Source organism: Tympanuchus pallidicinctus, unplaced genomic scaffold, assembly GCF_026119805.1.
Source record: "Tympanuchus pallidicinctus isolate F22 unplaced genomic scaffold, pur_lepc_1.0 scaffold19, whole genome shotgun sequence".
NCBI lineage: Eukaryota > Metazoa > Chordata > Aves > Galliformes > Phasianidae > Tympanuchus > Tympanuchus pallidicinctus.
Genome location: NW_026294710.1, coordinates 9645741 through 9671675, shown reverse-complemented (window position 1 = coordinate 9671675; position 25935 = coordinate 9645741).

The following is a 25935-nucleotide window of genomic DNA, read 5'->3' as shown; positions in this document are numbered from 1 at the left end:
ATTAAACAGGATTTTTTAAACACTGAATAAATCAGGAATACATTAAGTGCTTCGAATAAAGTCAAGATGACAGCAAAAGCCATAATAATTTCACCCTCAGTTAAAGGTGCAATTGCCAGAAAATTGAAAAATGTAGTGAAATTCTCTGCAGTGCCTGAAGAATCAATGTTGGCTGTATGTGGCAGTACAAAGCTGATGTGGAGAAGATAGAACTGACTGATCTATTTGGTGCAGCCTCTGATGCATGAAAGTTATTCTGAAGTTTAACTGAAGTTGGGGGAAGCCAGCTTCTGACAGAAGACATTTGTTTTAAATGATTTTGTAGGAAATGAGGGAAATGTTTCATTTTCAACATGCAAAAGACTCAGGCATATGCAGACAAAAACGGACTTATTAAAATTATAACCTTCTTCACTTGTGGGGAAAGAAACTACTCAAGCAAGGTAATATTTCAAGCTGTGAAAATGCTTTCACTGCAATGAATTTTCTTCTGAATAGAATTGTCCTTTGCTGTCTGCCTCATCCTGTGTGTTTAAAGTACCAGATCTGCTCAGGGCTCATCCTTTCCTGGTACATGTGCTTAATACTTCCCAGGTGTACATATGAACAGGGTATGCAGCTGCTGCTGTAGCATGACTAGAGCTCTGACCACCTAAAATCCCTTTGCCTTGCTACTTGTGACGTTCTTAACCTTCTAGCATACCTGTGCTCCCACCAAACTGCTATGAAAAGATGCAGTGGGAACCCACACTTTCCAGAGATTGAAATCCTACCTGGGATGAAGTGATGGACTTTCACTTGACTGCCAGGAAGCCATTAGCAAGGGTCCCAGTTTCTGTGAGCTGGTGCAATATTACTGATATCTGCTGGTATCTGCTCTGAGAACCACACTTGAATAATGTTAATCATATATCATTGTTGTATCATTTCAAAGGAGTCAGGCTTTCAGAGGACTTTGTTTTCACACTCTCATTCATTATTCTCTTATGACAACCGATTTACATTTCCAGCCTATACAGCAACATACATTTGTCTTTTTCTTCCCTGTTACTGACATATAGCACTAACTTAAAGGTTTGGATGTAAATGTAAAGTTGATGATAAGCTTATGGGAAGAATGTAATTCTAGAATACAATTATAATAAAGCTCTTTTTTCTCCCTCTCTGTTCCCCTCCCTCACCCCCCAAACCCCAGTGGATGACATCCATCAGTCTTATAAAGACAGACTTTTATCTTTGCAAAATTTTTGTCTTGTGCTGTGTTGTAAACAGAAATTTTATGCTAAAAATTTCAGAATATTTACTTGCTTGGTCTACAAGGATAAGTTACCATTTTATGATATAAGAAATTTAAATTTTTATTAATGTGAAATAAATTTTTTATGAATTTTATGTTATTTTTATCTTCGCATAGTTTTTATGCTGAAAACATTAAAATCAAGACACGTTTAAGGCTTATACTCATTTTAAAAACATAGCAAAATATTGCACGGTCTGATACTCCTTTGCAATATGGTTTTTACCAATAAATACACCTTAACAAAATGTCACCTTATCCATGCGGTGATTATAGAAATTGAAGCATTTTATGAGTTAATTTTAAAGGGTCGTTTGAGGCTTCCAATAAAGTAATCATTAAGTAAATAAGAGTGTTTTAATAATAATGATGATCAGAACCTTATCCTGTTTAGAATTGTTGAAAGACACTGAAAAGGCTCTTAGCAGCACAGACATGCTCAGAGCTATATGGTGCATTCAAACAAGAAGCAACTTCAGAAGGAAAATGCAGTCATGCTATTTTACATAAATAATAATGGCTAAATATTATAATTAAAAAATCAGTGCTATTATAATAAGTATACTCAAAGTTTTCAACATACAGGTGTATACACATATATGTATATGCACACACAAAAAAATCATTAGAATTCCTTATTGTCATTATGGTGAATAAAGGACAAATAATGATGCTTTCTTTCACGTTGGATTTTTCTAAAGGAGCCTGAGTGTTTTATTAGCAGCACTGTACAGTTCAGTCTTGTCTATTGCTATTTTAGGATCTCATGGTTCCTAATGAGTTGAGGACTTGAATGATCAGATCCTCTTGTATTTCTTGTTGCTGTCAATAGTTGCTGGTTAAACTACAGATCTTTAGTAATTAACTCATAACAGCAACCTCATTAGGGTAATTGCACTCCTGTTTGGTTGTTTTAAATTAACTCCTGCTTTTGATCTGCTATTGTTCCCACAAGTGTTGTTCCCTGCCCTTGTATTTTTTTCTGTTTAATTAAATCTATTTAAAAGCATTTCCAATATCTTTGTTTTTAACACTATGTTGATAACAATTAGGATGTTTCTAAGGTTTATGTTGATCAATATTTTAGATAGAGGACCTTTTTTCAAAGTTGCAACTCCACTTTAATGATGGAAAGCATAGAGGGCCCAAGAGCAGTTCTTTAGCTAACATGTAAATGTCAGCTAACTAGTTTCTTGGCTAAATTCTGCTACAAATCCACAGGTGCACAGTTGGCCCTATTCATCCAATTTTATCTGTCAGACCCAGAGAAGCACCTGAGAAAAACTAACTTTTCTTGGTCCTTAGGCAAATGATGTCTTTACATATCTATCTTACATATGTTTACCTCCCAATAGATAATTATTTTCAGGTTTCTGTGATGCAGGCTTCCATCTGTTGATAGCTGGTAGCATAAAGTCACGTTTCTACAAATAGAAAATAGGCAAGGTAGTCAACACAGCTTGGTGTGTGATTTTGAGCTCTGACTGCCACTCCAAAAAAAATTAATGTCCCATATCTCCCATTTTATACCTGCCAGACGTAACAAGGTGTTTTATATCTTGCTAGGAATTTCGGGTAACGTTATAAGCCTTTGCCTGAGCAATTGAATCAAGTTACTGATGTCAGACAGATCTTGCATTTGTTAGCACTTGTAAATCTACCTTTTGAATATATGTTGACTTTTACACCCAGCTCTGATTATTCAGAGTTGAAATGTTCTTCCCATGATATAATTTAAATTTTATTTCTGTTCCACATGACCCATTTTCCATTTTCATGTACTCAACTATAACTATAACTTCAGCTATCACAGTAACTTGTCCAGATTTTAAACCTAGAATTAAAAAGGTCATCCCTGATGTTTAGTGCAATCCGTCAGTCACAATGTGTTCCTCTTCTTGTACAAAATCCACTGTGAGGTATTCCTCTCTGAAGTAGCTGTTAGTACTACAAACAGCTCTATGTCAAATACTGAGCTTTCCTGTTCTGTAAAATACATTTATCTGCAGTCTTTTGAAAAGTGGGTTTGAATCTTGCAGATTTAAGTGTTCCATGCAATGTTAGAACATTGCCTGTCTCCCGTCTCTATATTGCACGTACTCTTTGCTGCTTCCTGTGTTTTTCCATACTCTTGGAGATTCTACTTTTGTCTCCGGTTCTACTGTGAATATACATTTTGAAAACTAACCTAAGGCTTTTCTTTTTTAAACATATAATCTGGTCGAATTACATTCTGGCAAACAACACAATTGTTTTTGTTTTTGTTTTTTTAAGATTGAGTTGAGATGTTCTATCTCAAATCTATACTATCTATCTCTATACTCCCAAATTAGGGATTCCACAAGATATTCAGAACTGTATGCCTCTGAGGTAGTAGAAAATCTTCAAAAATTTCTCTCTGTTTTTGATCTTTTATGAAAGTGATACGGTTATTTCTTTTCTCTGAAAGTACAATACTATTTCAAATCTCTTTAGAACAGTTAGATAACTGCTCATTCTTCTTTCTGTAAGTGTACTCCGTTAAGCAAATTCAAGACTTCAGGCATAGCAAAATGGAAAAAACTTTTGATCATTTTAGTTCTCAGTATCTCTAAGTGCTTTCTTGAAGCAATGGAATTTCTTTTTGAGTCTCTTTGTGTTATATCTTGCATTCCTAGACAGTTTCAGCTGCAAAAAATAACAGCACAGAGCAACGGAATAGTACAGGCATGCTGCTTTGTTTTATCACCTTTTTCTTGTCTTCAAGCACCTGCCTTCATCTCATACATCTACTTCTAGTACCACTCAGAGTTTCTATATAGAGATTATAGGCTTGAATATAATAACAAAGGAGTCAGGAATGTATGAGAAAGCTTGAGAGGGAGAGAAAGAAAGAAGAGAGAAATGGTTATCACAAAGCTCACTTTTCAGTTTAAGAACTGTAAAAGCAGAATGTTCCATAGTGTCAAATTTCAGCCTTAGCATCAAAAGCCTCATATTTTTAGAATATTTTTAGAAACAACTATTCATAGAACTAGCATATAAAGATACAGTCTTGGCAATTGCCTTGGGGAAAAGCTCAAGGGAATAGCAGAATTCTAAGAAGTTTTTCTTTCCACAATACTTTTATTTTCCTATTCTTATAGTTTGTTGTCCTTATTTGTGTTACTTCTATTTTCCTATTCTTGTTCTTTGTTGTCCTTATTTGTGTGTGTGTGTGTATATAGGTACATGCCAAGATAAATATTCCTATACAAATATATATGCATACATGAAGAGAGCAAAGATTGATCTGTCTGTGTATTCCCTAGTGGTAGAAGCAAACTGCTTTAAGAAATCTCACCTAGACACAGATGTAGTTAGTTTGCACAGTAGTAACATATTCTGTATTTGACTGATTGTATGATAAATGGCTATGCACGTGTTTTCTAATGCAGCAAATAAATTATATGGGGAAAAACCGAAAATAACAAACTCATATACTCAATCCAAATTTCTTTATCTGGGATACTGAAAACAAAACAAAACAAACACAAACAAAACTAAAAATATTCTTCCACACTCATAGTCTTTTCATCTGGCAAAGGACAGTTGACAGCTCTTCATTCTTAAATTCTGCAGGAAATGAATGAATTTTTAATATGAACTTCACACCACTCTTTTAATTACATTATTCCCTCTATGTCTGTTTTTATTACAAAATGCCACATCTCAGCATTTCTTGTCTATATAAGAATGGAAGTTTGTAGAATACATATTTTCTTTTAACAGTGAGGTGGCTCACTTTCCTTTTCCTCTAGGAATGGCTGTCTGCATTCTGCACGTGGAGATACTCACAAGAATGATAAATATGGGACATGTGCCCTTTTCTACTCCTCTTAAAATCTTTTTCACAGAAATGGATTATCTGTTTGCCATTTTCTTTTCTCATTATAACCTTTGTCATGTGTGTATGCTCCCTGGGCTCTAATGTCTCTTTCTTCATGAATTAAAGGGGGAATTCTCTCTTCTTTGACCTTTTCAGTATTCTGCACTTCAGTGGGGTGGCATTTCTGCTGTTTAAAGATTTCAACCTAAACTGACTAATCAGCCAATCAAACACCAACGATGAATGTGAAATCAGTTACTTTTGCTGTCAAATCCAAACTTCAATCCAACATTTTTGGCCTCCTCTGACATCATCCACTGATAGGGTTAAAACTCTAGTGACACAAGTTCGCATCTAATCAGATCTGATCTTTTGACACATAATGGAGAACTCTCTACTTGGCTAACTGAAAGAGAAAATAGGATTTTGTTTACTTCAGAGCATGGTCTAATGGATTATTAAGGGACCAAATTCAGTGTTCCCCTTAATACTGCCATTTGTGTGATTTTAGGTAAGATACTGCATGCTTTGACTTCTTTTTCCCCTGAGGAAAATATTTAAAGCCATCTCCACTGAATTAATACTTCCTGTTTTCTGAAAAAGGATATTGGAGTCCAAAACTTGATCTGCACAAGGTTTTTCTCTGAACCTTTCCAGATCATTTCCTGTCAGAAATAGGTGTTACCACAGTGCTATTTCCAGAAGTGGACACAGTGAATTTAAGCATACTCTTGAGCTTCAAATTTCCTGTTAACTATAGACAGCTTTATACACAGTAGGCAAGAGAATTAAGCCATTTTATAGGATTTGGAAGTCTGGGCTTCGTATATAGTAAAAAGAGAAGAGAAGGTATCTCACTGGGGCAGTCTTTATATTGTTCTCTCATAGGGGAATTTAGTATCTAAAACAAACTTTTTGAACTAGTATCCTCTTATTCTTCCAGATATCCCTCTGTCATGTGAAGCTTCTGGCTTTGCCTGTCAGATAGAAGTGTGGTCTAATTTCCAATTTTCCTTTTTAGGCATGTAGGAAGGAACGTAAGGGAGGGAATGCAAACCCCACCTCTACAGAGCAGCTCTGGAGATGACTCCTATTGCAGAAGTCATCATGTTGCTAAAATAAAACACCTCTTGGAATGGAGGAGGTGATGGTGAATACATTATAGGGAGGGATGAGGATTTTGCTAACAAAATATTCCCATCAGTTTTTTCAGACTTGTTATTATGTTGACTTGTAACATTTACTTTTTGTATGCTGTCTCCTTTCATATCTCAACAGTTCTGCAAAGTCTTTACAGGAGGATGAAGTGACTCAAGTATTACTCTGTTGATTTAATTTCCAGATCTTTATGCTGCAAACCCCAACAGTTTTTAGAAAGCTTTTCTTAAAGTCATAGACAATAAACATTGGAAAGACATAGATTGAACTATTCTGTGAAAATCATTTTGCAGATTCCCAGGCAGTTGTGACCAGAATCTCCAATCTCTGGCTGCCACAGTGAGAAAGAAATGAATTTTATGGTCAAAAGCCTGATTTTTTTCTCTTCCTATACCTTTTTTTTTTTTTTTTTTTCTCGCTTCTCAAGGAAGAGGAAATATATATCCCAGAATGTTATTATCATTTCTCAAATGTACAAACACTCTCTCATAAACTGGATGGTATTCTGAGTCAAAAGGTGATTCACCTCAATGTACTTGAAATATCAATAAGAGAATTACTTTCAGGGTGAAGTTATACTGTGGATTCAGATTGTCAAATTTAAGTTTCTGAAGCCATCACCAGAGTCTTGATCTGAATTGCATCTTAAATGCCTGGTTTAGAACAGAGGAAACCCACCACAGATATCGATTCCACTTATAAAGCTTTTTAAACAGATTACTAAAATCAGATACCTGATCTTTGGATAAAGCAATTCGTTGTTTTGAATGATATAGGTCTCATCTCCAATCCCAACTTGATATTTGGTGTTAAGTTTTCAAATTTTATTTATGGCAATCATTTTGCAAAATTTATACATGATGAAAAATTCATTAGAAGGTCCAAGTCTGATTCAAAGCCCTTCACTGTCAATGGGAGGTTTTTTTAATCATTTTTTGAAAGGAAGCTTTAAAGAAGCAAACAAACTGTTGCCAGAATCCTGATCCCTAGAAAGATGTCTCAAAGGAAAGATCAAGTAATAAAATATATTTTTCTGTCTTTGTAATATGGAAGCATGTGTGATTTACGGACTGGTGTATTTTAACAACAAGAACATACATATTAGCTAGTTAAGCAGAACAAACATTGCTGACGTGCAGATAACTCTCCCTTGAGGCTGTCGTAGACAGTTCATTGATTTCTGGAAAAGACATTTTCCCTCCCCAGCAAAATTTAACAGCTAGAACTTAGTGATGTCTGCATCACACAGGGCATCAGAGCACAACATTTTCATCATTAAGGGTTACTGAATTTTGCTATGATTACTAAGATTCCTTAGAAAAGGATTAATTTGTGCTACAATAAGCATGGTTGTTAACATGACATTGCCAATGGGCATGTTTTCTTTGTGCAATTAGAATGGTCTGTAAAGCCACAGAATTTTGAAAAATCTTTTCTTTGTTACAGACAAATATATTTTAAGTATTTAGCATAATGTGTGCTGTCAGGGGCAGACTAGTGATATAAGCAATACAGTTTAAAATCAAATCTTTTTTTTTTTCCACTGAACTTTGAAGATCTCTTCCAACTCCTCTCCCTTTCCTTTCCCTTTCCTCTCTGTTTCCTCTTGTCATTTGAATATTCAGATTGTGATCAAACAAATCCTACATGTTAAATTCCGTTAATAGCAGTATATCTTATCTATCAAGGAAGAATCTGAATTGGAGATCTTCTGAATAAGTTTTCATTGCTTATCATAACTGATATAGAGCATCAGTATTTTCTTGCTGTTGTTTGCTTATTTATATAAGTTTTAGCCTACTTAATTTCACTAGATACCAGTTGTATTGCATTGCTTAGGCAGAAATCTCAGATAACGTGTGCTGGAATGTACCTGAAGCAATAACTAACTTTTTACCTTTAACTTTTCTCCTTCAGTTTATAGAACTTGCTCTTATATGGTCACTGTGTTGTTTTGCCTCAACTCCCAGACATCCCTTTTGGAGCCCAAGAAAGCCAAATTCTTAAAGACAGTAAATAATCATTGTGTTTATTTTGAATACATGTGTAAATCTTAGACCTCAAAAATGTTATTAACATTAATTATAATCAAAAGGAGAAAAGGTACAATTGCAATAATTGTAGTCTGACTTCCTTTCCCAGCCTTCTGAATAATAGGATATTATGGTATTTTCTTTCTGAGGACAGTTAGAAAGCATTTCTGAAAACAATTTTTGTTTTTTTTTTTTTCTTTTAATGACAACTTTTTCTTTTTTTTTTTCCTTTTTCCCAAGTAAGTGCAATGAATAACTGAACTGATTGAAATCAAACGTGCAGAACTGCTCACTGGTTAGCTTAATTAACAATGGAGAGCAAAGCATACAGTTCATGTAGGTATTACATATAATTTTTAATAAAACCACAAACAAAACAAAGAAATTAGAAAAGAGTGTTCTCAGGGAAATAGCTATGGTTACTCATTAACTGCACTTCCAGAGGGAGCACTTGTTCAAAAAGATTTGTAAATGATCAGAGATAGATAGAAGACAGGCCTCATAAAATACACATTTCAGTATATGGTACAGAATTCAAGAACGAGAAAACAGATAATATACTTCACATTGTCAGTGTGAGTGACAACAGGCTGACAGTAGGAAAGATCTGAAGCCTTAGGATTCTTATATTTGACTGTAAAAAACAGATGATAAAGATTGCACATTTAGCAGCATCACTCCATATTGGTTTGTAGCACTTTTTATCAGTTGTGGGAGGAATGAAAAAATGGTAGAAACTGCAGAACTTGTATGTGTCACCATTGTATGAATTGCTTATGTATGTGGAACTTTCTTCTATATCTACTCAACTTTAAATCTTTGAACTCCAGGGACAGCCATTCTAGATCAAATTAAAAGTTCATCCTCAACCACCTGTTTGCAGTTGCAACCAGAAGTATAAAGAGAGTATAGAAATAGATAAATACATTGCAAGCATGCACTGATAATTCTGCAGAATATTTGTTCAGTTGTTGGCAAGGACAAAAAAATAAACAGAAAATCATCTTCTGCATAATGAATTCAGAAACCTTTCTGTTTCAGAAAGGTTGCATGGAAATTATGCCTTTTTTCTCAAATGGAAATGTCTAGAAAGTTATTAAAGAACACATTAATGTAAGTACTGTCAAACTAGTTTGATGACTAGAAACAAACACCTCCTTCACTAATACTTTAGCTTTATTATCAATGTGTATTTGACCCATTCTTGCATATCAGTATCTAAGCTGCTTTTAGTAATTTATCAAAACTTGAGCTGTGGCAGAATTCAGCAATGTCTGTGTGTCCTGGGAGAAAATAGGCATCCCTTGACAATGACTGGTCCCACTATTATAAAATTAGTTAAGTGAAAGGTTTGCCTTCTGAAGATACCTATTTCTTTCCACTGTCCAGGAAGAAACCCTATATTGAAAAATGTTTCATTCATAGGGTATAGATTTCTTTCAGACCAGAAATCTTTTATCCAGAGTACAAGTATTTAATCTAACTTTGCAAGACTTCAGAGAAATAAAGAAGGAGCACAGTGGCAAAGGCCTGCAGGCTGGATTACACCATCTAGCACTTGTCTTCTCTGCTCTAGTAAAAATACTCTGAGTTTTGATTTGATTGTTCAGCCATGTTAATCATAATCCACTAGACTTTCAGAGGTCTGCTCATCTGTTCTATTTCTTGACTCCACGTTCTGTGGAAAGTGCTACCCTGATAACCACACTGAGATCTATTCTTGCAACAGAGATATGTGTGAGATGAAATTTTAAAAACAAATGTAAAATAAATTAGAAAAAAGGCAAAGCAAAAGTAGAGGAGGAGGAGAATCAGTGAGTGGAAAATAAGATTTTGCAGACCAGATATAAATCTAATTTAGATATATCAGGTTGCTCTTCAAAAATAGAGGCAAGAAGTAGATCACCATCTTGTCCCTAAATATGAGTACTTTTCCAGGCAGATAGATTTTAAGCCCATTTAGAATGCATATGTAATATGGAAATCATGTGAATACAGGAGCAGAGGGAACTGGAAGAACAGCATTCAGATCATCAAACTGTTGGCTTAGCTGAATAGAGTGGAAATGGTGATAAACCTAGGTATGTTGACAGAAATTCTGAAAAACTGCTAATTTTACAACTACAAGTAACTTTCCTTGTATCATTACGAGGAATTTGTAGAGTGATTTTCTTCATACTGTGTTGCCTGTCCTTTGATTTGAGCTCACTACACTAGAGATTATATTTAGAAGAGTAAGATACATCCATTGTAATTCACATCGGGGAACAGTTAATATACTTCCAATATGGTAAATAAAAAAATACAGCTATCTTTTAGGGGAATAGCAAGGAACAAAGTCCCTGCATTAAAATTCATTATTTTTCTCTAAGAAGAAATCCAGGACTGTTACTACAGCGAAACTGGAAAAAAAATTTCCAATTTCAAACAATTCACCTATTATTAAACAGTATATTTTGTCAGTAATAACGTTTAATAAATAACTATAGAGCACCAAAGTAAAAGGGCAGATGAAATCCAATAAAAAAAACATTTAAAAGATCAATTTCCAGCAATAGGCTGACCAACTTTCAGAGTTTTCTTTTCTTTTTTTTTTTTTTGTCAAACAGAAGAAAGTATGTGTGGAATTGCAGAAACTGGCTAATCTTAAATTAGACTTCTCTTAGTTTAAGCTTGCTTTTCTTCATCTCAGATCATCCAAAAACGAGCTCCAGAAACACAAAAAAAACCTATAGTGATCACTGTAGTTACTCAATGCTGAAAAATTTGGCAATTTTTTCCATAACTGATAATAGAGAAACAAAGTTTATCAGAGCACTTCTATAGGAAGGGTCAAAAATGCGCTCTGATTTGTATTCAGCTCTTGACCAAAGTAATTATTAACTTCTAGTCTCATAAGACTGGCTTATTACTTTCTAATTTACTTATGTTGCCTCTGGATTCTTTAGAGAATTAAAGCTATTTCACTTAGATCTCCAGCTTTCTGATCTTCAACTTCTTTTCCTCATCATGAGATAATAAATTGTTTTTATCCATTTCTTCTAACTTGAAGATCGTGTTGTTCTTCAGGGTTATCTCTCTTGTACATCCTCCTCTCTGCTGGCCCTCACTGCACCTTTAACTCTTTCCAGAAGTATATTTTATTCATGCAAATCTCTGTAATTCCAAGGAATTTCAGAAACAACAATGTAGCATTTTGTCTGGAAAAATGAGCCAGTTTCAGAGCAGGTCTACTTCATCCATCAAGCAAATTTATGTGAGGTGGTAGAAAATATGTAGGGTATGATTAATAATCTTAAGCAGTGGTGCAGGAGTTATGGTGCAGTCTAAGAATATGGTGGAACAGATTTTTTCACGCTCTTTTTGTGTATTATTACAAACACACATAAATGCACAAAACAAGAAAGCCAATCCCAGATTTTACTAATAGCTATAAATATGTTTTGTTTCTATCTTTTTCAAGTGAATTTCTTCTCAGAAAGTAGAATATATTTCACAGTCTGACAGGTTTACAGTTTTGAGACATTTCTTACAAACTGTGAGGAAATATCTCTATGTTAGTAATGCTGCATGGAGGCACTGAACATGAAGATCCTCCAGACTACAGGATATAAAAAGTTTGAGAAGCTGTGAGTTACTAATGATACTGTACTTGTTTTGGTAGCTGTACCAGAGTGCATCAAAATCATTTCAAACCATCTCAGGACAAAACATCTCTGTACTGCATGTTACCCATCTGTTTCAGGCTGATCAGTACTAAGCAACTCTGAACAAAGCTTGCTAGCCTGTATTTCAGATGGGAAGCTGTGAGCCAATTATAATTCTATAGCATGGATAACTAGAGATTTTACTTTTTGTGCTTGATTTGTGCATGCTTAGATATTACAACTTGATTACATTAACTGTACATATTATGGATTAGTGTTTTTCATTTCTGAATTTACTAAATGAAGTGGTTTGGACAAGGTGACTCCATTTATTTATTATTTTTGTCTTGTCATGAATAAAATGTTACTTCCTTACTTCCATCCAGAAAAAAACCTCAGACATTTAATATATTATTATCTGTGACAGAGAATAAAAAGATTGGAAATTTTCAATAGCTGAACTTCTTCCTTATTTCTGAAAGAATTTGAAAAAAAATACTTCTCAAAAGAAGTGCTGGCAAAATATATATAGATATGTATATACATACATAGATATGTATATTTATAATGTATATATTCCCTTTATTTGATGCAAAAGGAAAGTCATTTTATTTTGCAAACACCACTGTATGACATTACTTAACATTTAAACATTCAGTTTTCACTCATGGTACCTTCAAGACACAAGAACCATCTTAGACATTTGCGTATAGAAATAATTTATTTCCAAAGATTACAATTTCTTCCTTCAAGGTACAAAGTTGGTTTCTACAGACCTTTAACTGTTAAATGATTCTGTTATGGCTAGTACATTCCAGGCTTAATCACATTTCTATCGAAATAGAACTTTATCACAATATTTAATTGAAAATAAAAGATGAAGGAAATGTAAATGGTGAGAAAAGAGGAAACCTCTGCCCTGTACCAGCATATGCAACAGTTCATTTCACTATGGCCAAAGGAAAGCACAAAAGTCATACTCCAGCTTAATGGCAGTTCACAAATCTGCTGTAGGTTTATATGATTACAGCATTATAGAACAGTCAAGCATGGCTGCTACCTCTGGAGACTGCCAAGTTCACCACTGCAGTTAAAGCAGGCAACTAGCATAGGTTGCTCAGAACCACACTATTTTGGTTTTGAATATTTCCAAATATAGATTCCACAATCTGAAGTGTTAGGTGAGGCAGCCTCTAAGACACTACCACTTGAGACATGAATAAAGTCCTGTTCACGTCCTGCAGTTTTTAAACATGAAAGCTCCAAAGATTTTCATACCTAGATCTGACTGCAGGCTTTAGCACAGGACAGCAAAATTGTCACCTAATTCAATTTCAACTATATATATTTTCTTCCCAAGCTACCTGTCACAGTGAATGTCCTATTGGGAGTAATATGCTGTAGTCAGAAAATTATCTTTGGAAAAACATGCTAGCCAAACCAGCTGCAGCTCTCTTGACATCTTTCTGTCCCCTTTCTTTCATCTCATCCGAGTTATGTATAACAGATCAAATGCCTGAGCCAATATTTATAAAATATCTTGGGGTTCTCCAAACCATCTGTTATGTTCCATCTTCCAAGATAAGATTGCCAAAAAAAGTTTATTCAGCAATAAATAATTCAAAAACTGTGTGGTGCAGATTAGCAATTTCTCTTCAGTCTCTCTGACAACCATTATTCTGCTACTGGTAAGTATGATATGGATATTTTTGAGATTAAATTTGTTTCTTCATATTTATCTGGGCCTAACTTTCCAGACTCTGATGTTCCTATATAGATTTACTTTGGCAGACTGCTCTTACATAATGACATGTAAAAACAGTTTTTGAAGGAAACTTCAGTTATATTAGCATGAGCACAGCTTTGAGTAACCATGACATTCAATGTGGTTATTTGTCATAGTTTTATGATTATTGGTTAATAATTACATTTTGTAATTACATTACAGTTTGCCACTGTATTTAATTATTTTGGAGTCCCCTGTTTCCCTTTTCCAGAGGAGCGGATTTTGTGAAATCCCTCCGCCCTGCTAGTCACAAGAATGGAATCCAAGAACTTATGCCAACCTATTGCAGCTTCTGAAGCCTTGCTCACAGTACATATAGTTGGAAGAAGGGGAGACATTCACTGTTGCAATCAAAAATTTTCTTCCTCAAGAATTATTTCAACTGATATCAGCACAAGGCAGGACCTTACTTTTAAACTCCTTGATCGCGTCACATCACAGCTACAAGACTGAAATCTTCTTATTTTTACTGCCCAAGTTTTTTGTTGTTATTGTTTAAAAATGGGCAGATTAGAAAAGAAAAAAAAATATCTAGGACTGAACTAATCAGCTTCAACTAATGTTTAACATTTCATGAAGGTATATAAAAATTAAGATTTGTGCATCTAGACTCCATAAGAGTTGTTTGTAGTCTGTTTAGAAAAGCAACATCTGTGATCTAGAGTGCTGTCAGCAGTTGCTTTTCTGTCTGTCCTTAGGTTCCAGTGGACTTTACTTCTGGCTCTCTTGAAGTGTCTTGTATAAACTGCAAATATGTTTATTTTTTCCTATACGGGCTTCTCATTGCAATAATGTGGGATATTAGAAACCAGCCTCCAATTTACTATTACGTTAGATCACATGTGATACCTAATGTTTAGATCAGAATGTCATCTTCACTGCATCTTATTGTCTCCTAATATCATATCTGTCTTCAAATAGTTTAGACTTAGAAAAATCTGTTCCGCCCTCACTGCGCAGTATTTGCAACTAAAAAGCCTTTCCCTATTCTTGTCTTCCTCCTCAGTGCCTTTGTTCCAGGGTTGTAAGATTTAATGGGATCTAATGCTGCAGGCACCCATTTACATCTTTCTTGAACACTATATATTTTGGAGGCAGCATTTCTGTAAGAACAGGCTTTGTGCTGTAATACCTTTTTGTTGTAGCAATCTTTATAATAGGGCAGAATTTCCTTTTCAGATTATGAAACAGCTACTGCAGCAAAGGGAAATTTATGTTAGGTCTGAGGAGTTTAGCAAGAGTTTGATAGCAAGGGTTTGATAGAATGACGAAATACAATGTGGGGCTAATCCAACTTGAAATTAACACAAATCTGGAGTTCTCATGGATTGAGATCTCTTCAAGAGATGGAAAACAAATCAAAGCAGATTGAATCAAATCAAAGTGAAACAAACAAACAGAAAAACAACAAGTACCTCCGCCATCATTTATTATTTATTTAACAGTAATACTTTGTCTTCACTGTAAAATACAAAGACCTCAAAGTGGCTGATTGACATGGAAAGAGTATTTTCAGTTTACCACTAGTCTGCTGTAGTTAGCTTTTGCTATTCTTACACTGTGAATAAGGGACAATAAAACCACCACTTTGAAAGGACTCATTAAAACTTGCAAAGTTGATAATGAAGCATGACCATATCCTTTGCTGTCTTTAGGACCTACCTTTGTTGTACAGAGAGAAGCAGATTTTGGAATGCCTCTTTTTATCTGATGCAGACTGGTAAGGAGGAAAAGAAAGAGTCAGGAAGTAAGCAGACTGAGAATCATCTTTAAACAGCCATTAAACCAGAACGTCATGATAGAGAAGAGCTCATTAATTAAACATTTGTTGAAAATCTGCAGTTATTTTCACTGGAGAAGCATGCATAATTAATTTAGAAATTGAGAGGAAATGGATCAATTTTGTAACAACAGCATAAGAAAATCCATCTACTGCAGTGCTAATATCTCTGAGCTATTTGTTGTTCTGATTTTTCTGCCAAGAAGATGCATTCATCAGCAAATGATGGCAGAAAATGATGTCTAAATAATAAAAGTTGCCAAGTTAGAATCCAACATGTGATTCTCTTTCTTAAAGCACAGAAATATTTAATGAAACAGCACAAATCAGGATGGGTAAGAGTCTGTTAATATTGTTTCCAATGCACAACTGAAAGGAAGACATTCATATACACTGTTGGAAAAGGGAAGGAAACAGATATAAACAGACAAAACTATTCTATGTTTTGGCATCCACTGATTGCCACCTTTATGAAAAAAAAAATTGAACATAAGTTTGATAGGGAGAGAGGTGACAAATGGCTGGAGTATCACAAGAAAGACCTTCTGGGGTGAATGTAGATGTCAATTCAAACATTAACATTTAATTGTTAATAAGCTCTTGTGCCAATTATCACTCTCCTTGCAATTCTTGGGTATATTGCAGGGAACTTCATGCGCCAGAGCCTTTCCAACAGGTATAAAATTTCATCGAGTTTGTCTCCCTTCAATTAATGCTGTTCTAAACATCTTAACAAGATTTAGCACATCAAGTTTTTCAGCCTTTGATGCAGCAACTCCATTTTCTTGTTTCGGAAGCTCAACATTGCCTTCATATTATTACAGGCTTTTTGACTGAAAAAAAAAAAAAGATGCAACAAATATTAATTACATCATAGGACCATAGCAATGTGGTATGAGATCTAGAAAAGATTTAAAGGGAAGTTTTAGGGCAACAATTGTCTGTTACCACATTGCCTAAACTGGAGGAGGGCTCTTACTCTGTTTAAATTTTCAGGAGTGCTATAACCTTAGGTGATGACTAGTACTGCACTGTCCTTGGATTGTTCAAAGTGGTCTGATAGCTTGCATTACACATTACACTTAGGAATTCTACTGCTGTAAATGTTCAACCGGAAAAAGATGTTGTTGAGAATTGTACTTTAGTTCTCTGTCCAAAATTTGTCCAGAGAAGTTTATGAGCAACAGCAATTTGAACTCAGGAGGTATTTATCACTGGTGTTAATAGAGACACCAAGGTCAGAATTCACTGGAAAAGTAAGCCAAAACTAAAACAAATCCAAACTGAAAGATCATTCAGGTAAAAAATCTGCTGTATTTATTTGAATGTTTTCAGGTTGAAGCATGATAGAGTGATTTCATTCCCTCAACACCCGATATGGTGAAAAGCCAGGTCTATAAATAACACCAGACTGAAGGTCAACATTTATATCCAATGTTCATTCACATTTACGTCTAAGAAATAAAGAATTTATTGAAAGAGCAGTTCGGTATAAATTCCAAATGTCTGACATATTGTTATTATTCCCTACACACGAAACAAAAGCATAAAACTGCATGACTCCTGCTCTTTATAAGATAGCTGGAAAAACAGAGGTCATAGGTCCAATGAAGATGTCACTTTTGCCACCATAATTATTTAAGAAACAATCTTGAATGTGGCTGCTTACAGAATTCATCACAGAATTCTATCTACCCAGTAAAACATGGTGTTATTAGAATGGTTTTATTGAATGGTGATTCTATGATTTTATTCTATTCTATTTTTCTATGAAAGGGACATCCTATTTATTTGTTTATTTATTTATTTTTCCTCTTTCCTGTGTTAAAGCTTGAAGTCTTTAACAAGTACATCTGAATTGTACCAAAATAGCTGATTTCTGGAATTATAATTTTGGGGTTTTTTTTTGCTTTATCCCTTTCCTTCTCTCAGCACCCCTCTATCTTCTTTATCAGTAGGAAATGAATCTAGAAAACTCAAAATCACTTTCAATGCAAAACGTATTATCAGCAATAATATACCTTTTTGAAATGTTCTTTCTGATGTTTTGAAAACATCAGAAAAGCAACTCATTTCAGTTCAAGAGTTTTCATCAAAATGCTTTATTTCCTTCAAGACACTTGTTTGAATTGAATGGCAAGCATGCAAATCTTAACAACACCTTACATGAAAACAGAATGCCCATGAAAACCTAATGGCCCATGAAAACCCAATGAGGTTCAATAAGGCCAAGTGCAGGGTGCTGCATTTGGGTTGGGGCAATCTCAAGCATTAATACAAACTGGCGGAAGATCTCCTTGAGAGCAGACCTACGGAGAAGGATTTGGGGGTTTTGATGGACGAGAAGCTGGACATGAGCCAGCAGTGTGCGCTTGCAGCCCGGAAGGCCAACTGTGTTCTGGGCTGCATTAAAAAAGGGGTGGCCAGCAGGGAGAGGGAGGTGATTGTCCCCCTCTACTCAGCTCTTGTGAGGCCCCATCTGCAGTACTGAGTCCAGGCCTGGGGCCCCCAGTACAGGAAGGATGTGGAGCTCTTGGAGCGGGTCCAGAGGAGGGCACTAAGATGATCAGAGGACTGGAGCACCTCCCCTATGAGGAAAGGTTGAGGAAACTAGGCTTTTTTAACTTGAAGAAGAGAAGGCTCTGGGGAGACCTCATTGTGGTCTTCTAGTACGTAAAGGGAGCATTTAAATAGGAAAAAGAAATGGCTGTTTATGAGGGTGGTGACACAACTGGAACAGGTTGCCCAGAGAGGTTGTGGATACCCCATCCCTGGAGGCATTCAAGGCTCTGGATGTGGCTCTGGGCAGCCTGGTCTGGTGGTTGGAATTCCCGCACATAGCAGGGGGATTGAAACCAGTTGATCGTTGTGGTCCTTTTCAATCCCAGGCCATTCTATGATTCTATGATTCTCTGATTCTAAAAAGGAAGTTGCAGAATATTTCTTCACCTTTTTTCCCTAAGTAACTGGGAGATCTTTATAGCTTAGGAAGAAATAACAGATGTAGCAGTCCATGTACCTTTTGCCTTCTTGCTCATGGTGTAATGCCATCTGACTTCAGTCTCTTTCCTCTTCCCCAGTAATTGGAAAATCCACTACACAAGCAATCCTTTTCACTGTCCTGAAAATAACAAGATTGGTGGACAATCTACCCTGAATAGATGAACCCTGATAAAAGGTTAAATAGCAATTTCCTCTTCTCTGGCAGACATTGTTTATCAAACCTGGGACACACAACTGGCATTTCCGCTGTCAACTCAATAACTCTTTTCAAGATGATCTTTGTGAAATATAATGGAAAAATACTTTTGGATGGTACAAGATAGATCTAGCATGATTTGCTGATTGTCTCAAGCTAATTGACATAGTACAGAAAAGAAAATCAATTTTTCTGTCATTTTGCCTTCTATCTTGAAAAGCTAAATTAGATGGAGTTTTTTTTGACAATCCCAATAGCAAAATTTGTATTGCATTTCAGTCAGTCTGTTAATAATGCTATAAAAAAAATTCTAAGCAAAGCTCTCTGCACAGAAAGATCTTGTAGATTATTTTTTTTTCTTCAGCAGATTAAATCAGAGAAAATTTGCAACCATTAAAATCAGAATCAAACAATAACTTAACATGCTGTGGGAGCTTTATCAAAGTCGCCTTAGCTTAAGTCCTTTTGATTGATCATAACATTCAAAGGAGCCCCTTCTCATCAGATGGATTATGAACACAGCTTTTCACATGATAACACATAAATCAAATGAAAGAGCATCTACCAAAAGAACTTCAGACAATCCTTCATCATAACGCCTGTGCCATTTAATCTGCGAACATTTCATTTAGATGAGACATGTCAGAGTGTGCTGCATGTCTCTGATCAGTTTCAGCTGTGTTTATCCTATCGGTTCTATCCCAAACAAAACACTGATGATGGTTTGAGCTATAAGAAACATGGAAAAATAAAGCTAGAAAACTTAAATTAAATACAAATGGTTAATACCTCTGCAACTTATTTCTCTCAGCATGTCAGTGAAGAAAACACGCTTTGAAACATAAATATCTTATTGGGATTCCTATTATTAACTGAATACTTTATTTATAACTCTACATGATAAGGAATGTGAGCTGTATCTCCTACCGTTATATGCAAATACACATTCTTTATATACTAATGGAGAAATCAGGAACTCCTTTTGTACAACATTTGAGCCTATGCTTTCAAGAGCTATTTGAAATATATTTTATTTAGCATTTATTCAATAGAATTAAAGCAAAGGAAATGGAAAACTTCGGTTGCTCTTCAGTTTGTCAGGATAGTGACACGATCTGTGTTAATGGGGATACTTTTTCAAGTTTTTCTAAAAAAGCAATGTGTATTCAAATAAGATGGCATTTACCACAAAGAGTTTGAAGAGTTGTTATACTGTCTGTTCAGTGTTTGGGCAGTACTGCTCTGTAGCACTCAGTGCCCTGGACTGCAAGGCTCAAGCTTCTCCTTCATTTTACTGTTCAGATTTTTTGAGCTTGTAAAATACAACAAAACTGTTTGTATTCTTCCTGCTTTGAGAAAATGAAAACTCTTTATGGCTGTGAAATGAAGACTTATTTCCTGTTTTAAACATTTGTAATTATTTTGTCATTCATACAGATAATATCCTTTTCCAAAGAACAGAGAGACAACTTTCTGAAACTGATCTGAAAACTATGCACCCTTGGGATCGCCCTTTCGCTTGCCATGGATCCAATCACAAACATTCTAGTGAAAAGCTTTCTGTTCCTCCTTGCTTGACTGAGATGTGAATTTGGGAATATGACCTGAGACAAAAGGTAGGAGATTGAGGGAAGGAAGACTGAAAGAGTGGTTTCTTCTTGAAGGCATATCCTGAACCATGCCGAGATGGCCTAGACAAATCTGCTGCATGACTTTGGCTGTTTCTGTATAGCCACTGACTGCACACTGAATGGTTATGCAAAATCTAAGATGAAGAAAAATAATGTTCTAGGACCACTGCTGAGGAATATAGATAAGGGGAAGGAGAAGGAAAGCTCATTCCAAGAAGAATGAGAGCACTTTTTCAAAAGGGTCCATACTTCTTTGGTACATTTTTTCTTTCCTGAAGATTTGCAGTGCAGTCTGGAGCTCCAATGTATCAGGTGTATGTTAGTCTCAATATCATGTGAGATTTCCAATGTACAGTTCACAATGTAAGATAGCATGATTTCCATCAAAGTGACAGTGATTGACTGGTGAGGGATTGACTGGTGACAGCTGCTATGACAAAGTACTTTGATGTAGTGTGTGTGAAATACACAGACAGCTGAAGCAGCTGTTCTTCTGTCTGAGCAGCTGAGCTCCTTAGTTTCCTCCCTCAAAGAAATGTGAACACTGTCCACATTTTCACTACCATTAAACTATTGACTGTTCCCTTGTCTTGGAGTGTCAAGGAGGGATTCCCTCCACTCTATACATAATATAGATGGGTTATTAAAAAAAAAAAAAAAAAAAAAAAAAAAAAGTGAGAAATTTACCTTGGAAATGTCAGCATGTAGCTAAAGGATTTTGAAGACAGATGTGGCTCTAATTCAGATTAGGAGAGATAACAGATTTCTACAAGGCACCATGAGGGTTGGTAAGAATAAGCTCTCCCATGAATGAGGCAAAAGAGCAGCAACCCAGCTGCACTTCTGTACAGGGAGGCAGATGATCATCATGAGAGCCAGGGTCTGAATGAATCCTTGTCTCTCTACTCTGCTGCTCTGCTGTGTTAAAGTAAGTTAGGCATTTATCTGTCTGTCACTGCTACTCTATACAATAACAAAAGGATGTTTGAAGAAAGGTAAGGAGAAAGGAAAGTGGAGCAGACAAGATTTCTTGCAGACACCTGAGCTACTCTCTGCCCAGCAGAAAAAAGGCAGTACTGACATCATGCTTGTTTATAAACTCCCATGTATTTTTTCTTTTTCTTTTTGTCAGTCATCTGACAACACTGGGCTTCACTGCTCCACCTGGTCCCACTTTTGCTGCCAATGCTGCAAATGCTGCTGATGGAGAGAGGAGTCACCTGCTCATGGCACCTTCCTCCACAGCTTGTATGTGAGGTGTTTGTCCTGTCTGGATAAAGACAGTATCCCAATTCCTATAGCTCAGTAAAAATCTATCCTGAGTCTGAGATTTAAGATCAAATGGGATTATTTTTCAGCAAAATTGCTGTCATCCTTAAAGTGGCCAGACTGTCCAGAAGGAGAAAGACCTCCTACCAGTTTCATATTGCAGTTGTTCTCCCAAGAAAAAATGGTAGTTTGCTCTAGGCTTGAAAATAAGGCATTGTGAGGAGTTAGTAATGCAGATAGATGTTCAGCTTGTGCTGATTTCTCATGCATTCCTGAGAGACTGTTTGATATCCATCCAAGCCTAGTGCCTCCTTAAAACTTTTAAAGCAGAAATAAGACTCCATCCAATTTGCTCTTTCTCATTCTTCATATGGAGAATAGGAGAAGAATATTACGTGTATTTACTCATATGTGCTTAGTCATGGCCTAATGAGGTGAGAGGTGCAGTACAGAAATCGCCTAGAAGCAGTGTTTTATTAAACAACTCTTTAAACACTCAGAGAATAACAAAATAATTTCAAAGTACTGTCTAAATGATAGATAACTGCATTCATATTATTACTTGAATAAGAGAACATTATTTTTAATAGCCTCTGCCATAATATTGAACACCTGCATTCAGTTTGCATGTTTGTTGAGAAATTATTCAGATGGGGGCCAAAAGAATACAACACAAGGAATTGAGCACTTCTTAACATTGGAGTGTAATATGTGGTCGTTGTTGAAGAACTGATGTAGAGGTCTACACTCCTCTCCTTTTCCCACATTGTCACGCTCTTATTCTCTCCTTCAGGCTCTGATCATCCATAATAAAGGTGTTAGAAATCCTCTCCTCTTTTTTTGTGAAAAGCGGAAAAATTCTTACTGCTATTTATACAAACTCTCATAATCAGTGCATTTGCAATATGGTCTTTCAACTGAGCAGACATTTCCAACCTCTTGTTATCTTTATCATAACTATGTTGGGGCAAAGTTCTTATTGAGTCGTGGTGACAGATCATTCATACTTCTTTCTGGATATTAAATTAATTTGAAAACTGTTTTTGTTGTTGTTGTTTTGTTTCTATAAGTAAATATACTGCCAGGAGTTTTGTTTACACTATGGGAAGAAGATCCATTGGCTGCTAGACCTATGATCTTATTCTTCCTCATTTGCAGACCTTAAGGAGTAAAAAAAAAATAAATGTAATGATGTCCATTGCTGAGAAGCTGACACTGGACAGCGAGGGACAGCTTGGACTTAAGAGCACAGATATGATAAAGAGGATTTTGAGTTTCTTGCAATATCTTTCAGAATAAATAAAAGAATCCCAATGAGATGATCTGTCTAGAATGTAAGAAAAGGGAATGACAGAACAAGGGACCATTAAAAAATAAGAATCAGGTCAGGTCTGAAAACAAGCGGATGATGAGAAAGAAGAAAACAATACATACCAAGGTCCAAACACTTTCTTTCTGTCAGAAAACTCTTCTGAACACTTACCCCATGCTGAGCCTGCTCTGGAGGATCTGTGTCACAGAAGTCAGCAGGAGACACTGCAGGAGAAACGTTCTCTTGGGCACAACCCTGACAGCAAAGCTAGTGCATGAAATGGAGATGACTTCAGTGTTTTCCAAGCATAGACTCTGGTTTATGAGATAATTATTCCCATGTGTAATGCCCTTCTTTGTGAGTGACAATTTACTGCATGTTTGGAACTGAATAATATACTATGTATATCTTTATGATATACTATGGATGCACATACTTTATAGCAATCTATAACTGCACACATACACACACACATAAAAATAAATGTACTTTTACTATTTATATAATATGCAAATCATATATATATAACTTTTTAATATTATTTACATATGTGTATGAAATTTGATGGACTGAAGGCATAGTACCACTGGGCCAACATTATGGGGAATTCAAAATGTGCATTACTAAATAGATAAGTAAAAGATTTTGTTTACAATACTAATAATAATATTTCATTTTTCTACGGCTGGGAGCCAGTACTTTGTGCTATAACAGTTGCATATACAGAGGTATATGGGTTAGGTAAAGAGGCAAAACTAATGATATGCTTAATACCCAAAGGCTATTTTAGTGACTTTCACTGATGATCTGACCTGAATTTGTTCCACTATTGAAATTTTGAGTGGCAGTTACATCAACAAAACAACCTACAAAACTGCAGTTTATTTGTTCTGTTATGGAGATTGAAGTGTGGAGGAGCATTGAACTTGAAATGGTATTTTTTTCTTCTCAGCAACGCTGCAGAATGTGATAAACATCACACCACTTACACATTAAATACAAGTTAGTAGGAACAGTTACCAGAAATCTTGAAAGCATTCAACTTCATTTAAATATTGTAGACTTATTATCATTCTATATGCTCATTATTGATAGTTTTTTTTGTTAAATTTGTAAGCAAACAGCCTTTTCTCTGTCATATCTCAAGCACAGGAGATTACTCTTGCATCTTTCTGTCTTCTTCAGCTTTTCCATCTTCTGCTGCAAAGCTATGACAAATTAATTTTCAATGAGATCACGAAAGTAACCTTGTCATTCTGTCACAAAACAAGCCTTAGATAATAAAAAATAATTACTGCATTCTCTTATTTTTGCAATGAAGAATTTTCACTATTTCAGTGGCAGATCTGAAACTGCAGTTTAAAAGGAATATTTGAAAAATAACCATAACAATTATTTCTTTAGAACACATTAAGCTACAACTGCTTGAAGACAAAACATCAATAATTTCTCAGGGTACATAAAGTAGATAAACTTTTGAGACTTTTGTTTAATGCTTGATATTAAAGTATGTTGGGTATTATCATTCAGAATGGTATTAATCATAGAATATCCTGATTTGGAAAAGACCCATAAGGATCATCGAGTCCAACTACTGGCTCCACATAACATCACCTAAAAATCAGATAATATCTCTGAGAGCGTTCATCTTAGATGTTTCATTTTTGACTTAATAATATATCAGATACATTCAATTTTATAAATGAAGTGTGAATAGGAGTGTATTAATAAGGCTATATCGAGTTTACAATGGTGAAGAGAATTGAAAGGATGGGAATCCTATCAAATACTTAAACTGTTAACTGAAGAATAATCTTTCAGTGACATGTAATGCTTTGCTTGAGAGAAAAGACAGGAAAAGCTGTCAGATTAGATTTGACCAACTGGCTAAGTCAATACATCTTCCTTCAAAAGATGCCAGTAGACTACCATATCAACCTCAAGATATGTATTAGTATTAAGGCATCTCTTTTGGAAAGATAAACAGATTTGGTTGAAAAGTTTCATGTGATGGGAGCATAGCACATTAACTGGAATATGGATGATCATTTTTTACTTAAGAATAAGGATAAAGATAAGAAACATAGAAAATGAAAGAAAACAAGCAGTTGTTGCACATCATTTTAATGGCTCCGTTGACTCTACAAGAAAAATTGATCTATTTCTAATAGCAAGGTAAATTAGCTCGTGCTTCAGACTTTAAATGAAAATATTTTAAACCCAGAATTTATGCTATTTTTATTTATTTATTTATTTATTTTAAATTGCACATGTTCATTCAGTCCTTCATATTTTGAGGTAAGATTTCCTCTTCCCCAAGGCAGGTTGTGCCAATGATTCATCACTGCAGTCTTAAAATGCACGATTTACTCCTAGTCACTATCCAGTCTCATCTGTTACATTAGAGAGCTCCACCAAAATAAGCTTTCGTCTTGTGTGGATATCTGCAGAAAATCATGAGATCTGTTCTTTTAACTTTTACATTACTGAAATAGATTGCCTTTCCCACTCCGTTAGGCTTTCTAAATTTGAGTATCCTGCCATGTAGCCCATTTCAGTGATATATCACTTACAGAAGTGGAGATTTGCAAAAGCAATCCCTTTGGACATGAACAGTGGCTGTACTGTGGAATTGCATCTGCTCTACCATATTTAAACAAGTACATGACCAGTAAAATCTAGCATGCATTTGTCCTTATGGTACCAGTATTGAAACTGTGGGCATGTGGAACAGTGTCTGAGTCAAGAGAACTACATGACTGAGGACTGTGTGTTAAATCATGGGTTTAGAAAGTGTTCATTCCTTGTGACAAGAGACTACAAAGCTAGGAGATAAAATTAGCTATGTGACATTGAATACCATAGACTGTCAGGTGCCATTTTCAGTGAATTATTCTGGAAATCTTTTATTAAAGTAATTTAAAATAAATGGTTTTTAAACAGAGGTATAGTCAAATATGTCTAGGTAATTAGATT